Consider the following 8,648-nt stretch of genomic DNA (forward strand, 5'->3'; position numbering starts at 1 on the left):
GATTGTAAACCTACAGATTTCTGATTCTAGCACATTCTGAACTCAGGCAGAGGATAAACTCCTGATCACATATAAAATACCCTTTGAAAGACTGGGTTTTTAGAAGGATAGAATAGGAGAATAGATTGCTGCTTGAATCCACTTAGGTGCACTTAAGAAAACTCCTACATGGCAGTTACATCCTGAAACCTTTAAGATTCAAATGAATCAAACAAAGTCAGCTGAATCAAGATACATATTATTCTGCATGGTATAGAGTTGAAATATGTTGTGGGTTTTTTTTTTTGACATGGATGGCTGGTACCAGTGGAGTCTTCATTGACTTCCAGAAGAGAAACACATAAAAAGTTTGGTAGGATTAGGCCATAAAGACACAGTTTTTCAGAGACATTGCTTCTGTCAAAGAAACAAACAGAAAGGCTTAGAAGGGTGAGTAACAGGGGACAAAACTACAAATTTGCTTCATCTGCACAAACCTGTTATCTTTCTTTAAGAAACCAAACATGCTATGAAATCTAGCAAGGATTTTACTCAATTTACAATACTAAAAAAATTGAAGCTTCGTGCTTCAAAGGGAAAGGGAGGGGAAGGTCAAAGGAGACTAAAAAAGTCATCTGTAGTCATGTTAAGTTTGTGGTAAAGAATTTTTGCATTGTGCTACAGGCATTACAGAAATGCATCAAATGTGAACATGCTCCCAAAAACCTTTCAGTGAGATAATAAATGCTATACATTATATGCATCATGGAAACTGAGGAGCAAAGAGATTAGGGACCCAGTGAAGAGAATGAGGATATTACATTTATTAAAAATCTATGGGAAAATATTTCTTGTTGCACAAGAAATATCAGATGAGACCATTATAAATTTGAAATCTGTGTGAAAAAATCAACGGTTTAATGCCAAAAGAACTAAACAGAACCATCTTGGGATATTAAATTATCATCTTCATCCATTCATTTATTGCTATTTGTCTGGATATTGGGTTGATATTGGACTCAGTCTTTTCTTCATGTTCAATCATGTGAAAAAACTCCATTTTCCACTGTCTCCTGGTTTCTTCTTTCTATGGGTGATGATATCAATAATAACTATAAATTCGATTAAGCAATGTTAAGGCATTGTTTTTTTCATGGAGCATAACCAATGAATGTGTTGATATTTTCTAGTTATCACTTTTCTTTGAATCAACAGATTCTGTAAAATAAACTAATTTCTGTTACATTTACATCATGCCCAGAAACAAAAGGGTATAGCAGAATATCAGTAGTGGAAATGGAAAGTCTGTTTATGCATGAGAAGCACGACTAAACAAAAAAGTAAATATCAATAAATAATGAAAATTGTTGTGTGGTTTTTTTTTTTTATTTTGCTGAATTTCTAATGCAATTCAGGACAACTCCAATGTTATAGACTGGATTTGAACACAAATGTCTCTAATAAGAAGTTACCCTTCTTCTCATTTGAATAATGTAAAAAGATGTGTTAATGTTCTCCTAAAATATTTACCCTTTTTTTTTGGTAACACATAGACATTGTCTTCAGGGGATGCTGATCAGCATCCATGTTTAAATTTCATTAGTAACCCAAAATACAGACTGAATTTCCCTGAGCTTGTTTTGTTTGGTTGGTTGGTTGGTTGGTTGGTTTTGGTTTTGGTTTTTGTTGGTTTGGTTTGTTTATTGTTTAGCTTGGTTTGGTTTGGTTTTGTTGGTTTTTGTTTTTGTTTTTTGGTAGAAGCAGAAATATCAATGAATTATGGTCCTCAAGGCATTTATAGCAAATATGATATAATTTTATGGTCAAGAGCTTACAAAACTAGTTATGATTGTCACTGTTACTGTACAGTGAGATGAATCACCAACCAGAGTTTAGCCACACAACCTAATGGGTCAATCATAATGCCTCTTGGCATTGCTGGAGCCAGGATTTCACCTGATGTCCTACAGATATGAGTAAAACTAGCATGTGGGTAGAAGAAAACCTATATGTTTCTGCTGTGGTGATTTCAAAGGTCTTTATAGGAAGTGTGTGACAAGCCTTCATGAAGGTAACTGTAAGTACTTGAAATAAAAGCCTACTATCTAATTTTGGAAAGAAGTACATGTGAGAAGATAACAATGTAGTTATTGCAGCTCTGCTTTCCCATAAATCACTGAAGTAGCAACCTGTTTGTTCTTTACTTTTAAATAAACACTGTGTCCCATAATCATAGATAATTAAGCAGTCACAATTCCACAAGGCCTTCTTAGCTTGTTCACATATAAGAAAGATTATATTCTGAAAGCAAACTAATTACCTAGCCTAACAATTAAATAAATATATTCTAAATAAAAATATACTGAGCTTATTTCATATAAGGGCTTTGATATAAACAAGATGTTTTAAATAATTAATAGATTAATAAGCAAACATTCACTGAAAAGAAAAAAGTTGACTAATTAAGGAAGAGCATGGAAAGCACAGAATTATAGAGTCTGAAATTTAATTCATTTCAGACGTGTGAATGCTTCTAGCAAAAATACTGCAGTCTGTCTGAAATTAAAAGAAACAGATCTATTTCTGACAATTGTCTACCATGCAAGTTAAACAAAAACCTTTTTTTAGTTTCATATTTTTTCTTTCCTTTTTTTTCTATTTTCTCCTTCCCTATGCAGATTATTACATCTGAATAACAAAATGTCTTTATTACATTATGTAGAGAACTATTCTCAGCTCATACCTCTAGATGTTACTGTAATACTAAATTTTATTAATGACTTCAACATTTATCAAGAACTTAGGAATTCAGACAAAAATAAATCTGATTCCCTTTAAAGAATTGACATAACTGAAAGGAAGATCTCAGTGACACTGCATGAAAGGACAAGAAGCAATGAGCATAAACTGAAATACAGGGAACTCCATTAAAACAGAAGAAAAAAAAAGAGTTTTTAACTATGAGTTGGATAAGACACTGGAACAGGCTGCACGGGAAGGCTTTGGAGTCTCCATTCTTAGGGACATTCAATCTCCAATGAGATATAAATGTGAACAACCTGCTTTAACCATTTCTGAAGAAGGGAATGACACTAGATGATGTGTACAGGTGCCTTCACGCTTGTTCTGTATTTGTATTTTATCTTAAAATTTCACCTAAATTTAGTTTATTTATTTCTTCTAAGTTCTAGTTTATTACACCTTAAGCTGGGCATCAAAACTTTCCAAAGACCACCTTTGAGTCTACAAATTTAAGGCACAAAGATTGAATTATATCTGTGGCTGATCCCTTCCAAGGTTATTTATGTTGACATCTTATTCAAGTTACAATAAGTGTATAGTTTTATTCACATCTAATTTCTTGTCTGAATGTAGCTGAATTCAGCTGCTGGCAAGAGGAACTTGTGATGCCTTTGAATTCTGGAATAAAAAGCCATCCAGAGTCTGACAACCTCATCTGAGTTCCACTTGAAAGTCCTTTACTAAAGACCGCAGAACTTCATGCATTCTGCTACAAGGTCTTTTATGCAATCATTTAATCTATTATGCTATTTTTCTATCATTGAATCAATGCATTTTCATAAACCTATTAAGCTGTATTTAAAAACCCACTGCTCTAGCAAATTCTCCCATTTTAAGACACCTACTTGGACAATATCACATTATAAATCATTTAACTGACTGCATATGTGACTTTTTGGGTTTGCCTTTTGTTTTGTGCCTTACACAGGCTTATTTGTGGATCTTCTTTAACACAAACAATTTAATTGCCTTTTCTTTTTTTTTTTAATTTTCTAGTACAGGAAACCAGAGTGATTCAAACACTTTCCCAAAGTAAAAGACAATCTGATGAAAAAAATTACCCAGATTTTCTCATGTAACATTAGAGCCTCACATTCAATTTAGAAGCAGGAAATTCAGAGGTTTTGATTCATTAGAAGTAAAATACTGCAGTTTGGACATGAACTCAAGAATTAATTGTTCACCTAACTCTGATCAAGAGCTTTCTTCATATTGTAGAATGGAGACTTCAAAAATTCCTTTTTGTTATTTATTTTGTACTAATACAAAAAGCCATCAAACCTACCCATCCAAAGGACTCTGAAAATTGTCAAATCACCACATTTTTTTTTAGAACTGAGTCCAATCCTGGACCAAAGACTATCACTTATGAATTTTATTCATATTAGGAATTAAGAATTAGCAAACTTTATCCATTAGCATAAATTAGGCCCATTTGACAGGACCTTAGCATGAGAACTTCATTTACCCCTACAGAAGGGGGAATTCAGTTTATTATAAGAACAGAGTGAAGGTAAACACTGTGTCCATCACTGTGTAAGGTGAAAGGGATGGGAGCATGTTTTGAGTATCAGTGATGGTGACAGTCCATTTTTAGAAGTCAAGTGAATTTGAATGAGCTGAATAAGAATTTAGGTTTCTATTCAATTCTATGACTACATTCAAAGTTATCTGGGGAGGAATCTCAGGGGACCCCACTACCCTACTTTTACCACAATGCTACTAGGACTACACAGGGCACGACCGCACTATACCTACCCACCTGAATTCTCACCTGGGTTGTGTCATCTCTACCACAGAACACAGCAGCTGTGGAGTTTATATATCTGTGAGTAAATTGCTTCTGACTCTATTTGTTCTCAGCACTGTCATTTGATCTGAAAGTGTTACACAAAATCACCTTCTGATAAATTATGATTCTTTGGCGAACTTGCCTTATTTTCTTCCTCCTCTTCCTCCCACTCCCATCCCAGAATAGCATTATCTTACTTTTGTGACCTTTATGGAGGCAAACACATTTATTCAAGAAAGCTATCATCCTAAATTTATGAGCATAATGTATTTACCTAAGAAATAATTCTACAGACACCCTAAAGACTAGGTCTCTACTGCAGACATCGTGACCATAAGTTAGTGTAAAAAGTTCTGAGACACCAAACCACCTGGCTGGAGAACCAATAATAATCCAAGTACTGTAGGTTTTCATTCAGAAAGGACTCCAGAACATATGGGTTAAGTTGTGCAAGATCTGTTTATTTTCCTAATTCCATCCTAAATGGACATCAATATTTGGACTAATAAATGGGGAGGTTTTGTTCCATCAGGGAACAGTAGTAGCTTTTTGCCATGGGTTGAGTTTGGTGGGCTGCCTTTCTCTCACTCCTCCTTAGCAGAATAAGGGGACAAAAAGAGTGGAAAAGCTTGTAAACTGAGAAAAAGACTGGGAGATCACTTTACTCAGTCTGTATTACCAGTTCATTGCCAGACGGTGATTCATCTGGTATCACTCAGGTATCCATCTTGGCTTGCACTTAACAGCTCTCAGGAGATGAGCTTGAAACTTAGACTTGAAGCTTAACTAAGACTTGCTAGCTCCTTGATCCAAAAGTTATATGACATCAGTTGTTATTTTTTGTGTTGCTTTACAGGTTATTTCAAGAAGTAGCTTGATACAATAATAGGAAGTTGGACACAGAAAAATACGTGCACATGGTATAGCCACCGATTTTTGTTAGGGTGGTAAACAGTATATGATGACAAAGGTATTTTCAATTTTTGATCCTTATCGTAAAATGATATTTTTGAGCTTAATTTGCAAAATTTGATAGTGATGCCATCTCCCTTTTTACATTTTCTCTTAGTTTGCCCTAACTAAGAGTGGGATAGCAAACACAAATATACAGCACACTATTTCTGTTCTTGAGATCCCTTTGTTAAAAAGCTGCCCCCCCAAGGTTTGACAAGAAAAGTGAAGGCTGTAGGCTGTGATGCTTTTTTGCATCTTGTTCTCTTCTTTATCAGAGTGAAATATGTTGGGTGGATGGGTTGTTGCTGCACTGATCATCACCAGCTGTTCACCACTGTCTCACAGTTACAGGTGCAGCAGTTTGTGCTGAGCTCTAGGCCTCCAATCTGCTCTTCCAAAACAGCTCAGCAACAAAAAACTTTTTTCTCTCCTTTGTAAGTACTCAAGGAATTAATCTGAAAGGCTTCTTATGCAACGTACGTTATCCTCTTCAATCTCTCAGGATTTTTTCCTCAGGAAAAAAGTATAGTAAGTTAAGCAATAGTGGTGACTGGATAAGAAATGCCGATCACTGTGTGTCCTGTTGGATAAATATGTTTCTTTGCATGTTATTTCTTGTCTTCTGGTAGGGGTTCTGACAGAGGAAATTGAAGCAATATTTAAAGCACACATTCAATCTCTCTCCTCATCATAAAGGACTATAGCCATGCTGAAAAATGGTAAACATGAATAAAGACAGTAGGTATATAAATCAGCAGGTAGAAGATAGAAGTAGGTAGATGCATATACTAAGAGATTAATCCTCCAAAGAATATCATGGTAAAATTTATCTTCTGTTACTGTTTCTTCTGGCCAACCAATGAGAGCGACCATTATTTGTTCTCTTTGAAGGGCAAAGAGATGCTAATGTCTAGTTTTATCCAATTAATATATAATACAATGTATATGTACAATCTGTTTTATCATATGTAGCAATTTTGGGTGTGTTTCTGGTCAGTAACATCCCAATCTAGTTGAGAAAAAGATGTTTCTTAAGATCTACACTAGCCACCATCCCTTCATTCTAAATGTTCTGATTCTGAATAATTTAATATAATTTTGGAGGTCTGCGTAGGTTTGAGCAGCTTTGTGGGGTATTACTGAGTAGATATATCTCAAAGTTATGCCTTAATGATATATGTACTGTCCTGAGATAGAGTTAATTTTCTTCTTGGTAGCTGGTACAGTGCTGTGTTTTGGATATTGGTAACATGCTGATGTTCTGGTTGTTGCCAAGTAGTGTTCAGTCAAAATCAAAGACTTTTCAGTGTCCCATGCTCTGCCAGCAAGCAAGTGCACAGGAAACTATGAGGGGGTATGGCCAGAACAGGTGAGCCAAACTGGCCAAAGGGGTATTTCACACCATAGAACATCATGTTCAATATATAAATTGGGGGGAATTGTCTGGGAGTTGTTGGATCACTGCTTGGTGATGGGCTGGGTATCAATCAGTGGGTGGTCAGCAACTGTACTGTGCATCACTTGTTTCTCTTGAATTTTATACCTCTCTCCTTCTCTCCTTTTCATTACTAGTGTTAGTATTATAATTTATTTTATTTCAATTGTTAAACTGTTCTTATCTCAGCTTACATCTTATTTCAGATTCTTGTCTCCTCCAGGGAGTAAAAGCAAGGGAGCAAGTGGCTGTGTGGTACTTAATTGTGAGCTGGGTTTAAACCATGATATCTACACAATAAGACCTTTCCCAATTAGAATCATAGAATGTTAAGGGTTGGAAGGGACCTTAAAGATCACCTAGTTCCAAATCCCCTGCTATGGGCAGGGGCACCTCCCACCAGACCAGGTTGTTCATGGCCTTCCAACCTGAGCTTGAACACTTCCAGAGTTGGGGCATCTACAACGTCCCTGGGCAACCTGTTCCAGCGTCTTACCACCCTCATAGTAAAGAATTTCTTCCTAATATCTAACATAATTTCCCTTTCTTTTAGTTTGTACCCATTACTCCTTGTCCTATCACTACAGTTCCTGATGAAGAGTCCCTCTCTGGTTTCCCTGTGGGTCCCCTTCAGATACTGGAAGGTTGCTCTGAGGTCTCCATGCAACCTTATCTTTTCAACACTAACAGCACTTACTCTGTTGCCAAAGATTAAAATTCCATTCTCTTTACTTGTCATTACTAATCATATTCTAAGTATAAAATGAGGTCTTCTTTATTGTTTTTTTTCCTATAAGAAATAAATTTTAGAGGATTAATAGATCAAACAAGAGACTAAGTGCTAATTTATTTTTTTTTAATTTATTTGGCAGGAGATAGAACTGATGTGCTGAAAATGCCTGTAAAATCACAGTGTTTGCAGTAGTACCATATTCAGTGGAAGCAAGATACTATTTAATGAGCAAAAGGAAGAGCAACTATTGCAAGTAATTTCTAAAGACCTTAAATGCCCAGTGGGCTTTTGTGGGAGCCCAAACCCAGCTTTCAGCAAAGGAAAACACGGCTGACAAACATCTCGTGATTTGAGAAGTTTGGACCCTTGTCCAGAGACCTGTTGATGTGCAAACCGGAGATATAAACCTGGCTCCAGCAGATATCAGAAAAGACTTTTGAGATGATTGTATCAAACCATGTCTAAACCCCTGTAATCCCTCTATCCCCCATGTAATCCTACTAGAAGAAAAATTATCTATTTAGAAATTGCAGTAAAAACTTGTGTAATTCCATAATTAACATAACTCGTCCCCTTCATTAACATGTCCAACCTCAGATGCCTTTAAAATAGTGTTCTCGTGTTCAATAAACTATTCCAGTTCCCCCATACTGGAATCGTGTCTAGCTTTTATTTTTCAGACCACCACTGGCTTTGTTACTCACAGCGGTGGAGAGGGGGTGAGCAGGGGGAAAAGACACACACCAAAAAAAAGCACTAATCAAGAAAACACAAGGTCTGTGAATGACAGACATAAAAGGAACATTCTTGTAGTCCTAAAGTAAAAGGCAATATGAATTGATGGTTGTCATATTATACTAGAGAGACTGCCTTAGTCTTTTTTTGCATTTTTGGTGGTGGTGTTTTGCTGTGTTTTGTCTCCTGGACATGCTTTTAAAATAAATTATCACACT

The 8,648-nt window shown here is 35.9% G+C and overlaps 1 long non-coding RNA gene across 1 annotated transcript; it reads right to left on the minus strand.

Moving 5' to 3' along the window:
- Positions 1-934: 934 nt before the first annotated feature.
- On the minus strand, positions 935-7,228 carry LOC116793294. The gene is made up of 3 exons (XR_004359439.1): positions 7,157-7,228; positions 4,544-4,658; positions 935-1,066 (listed from the first exon to the last, which is right to left on the minus strand). It is a non-coding gene; the product is annotated as an uncharacterized LOC116793294 (long non-coding RNA).
- Positions 7,229-8,648: the final 1,420 nt, after the last annotated feature.

The sequence above is a fragment of the Chiroxiphia lanceolata genome, chromosome 1, assembly GCF_009829145.1.
Source record: "Chiroxiphia lanceolata isolate bChiLan1 chromosome 1, bChiLan1.pri, whole genome shotgun sequence".
NCBI classification, from domain to species: Eukaryota; Metazoa; Chordata; class Aves; order Passeriformes; family Pipridae; genus Chiroxiphia; species Chiroxiphia lanceolata.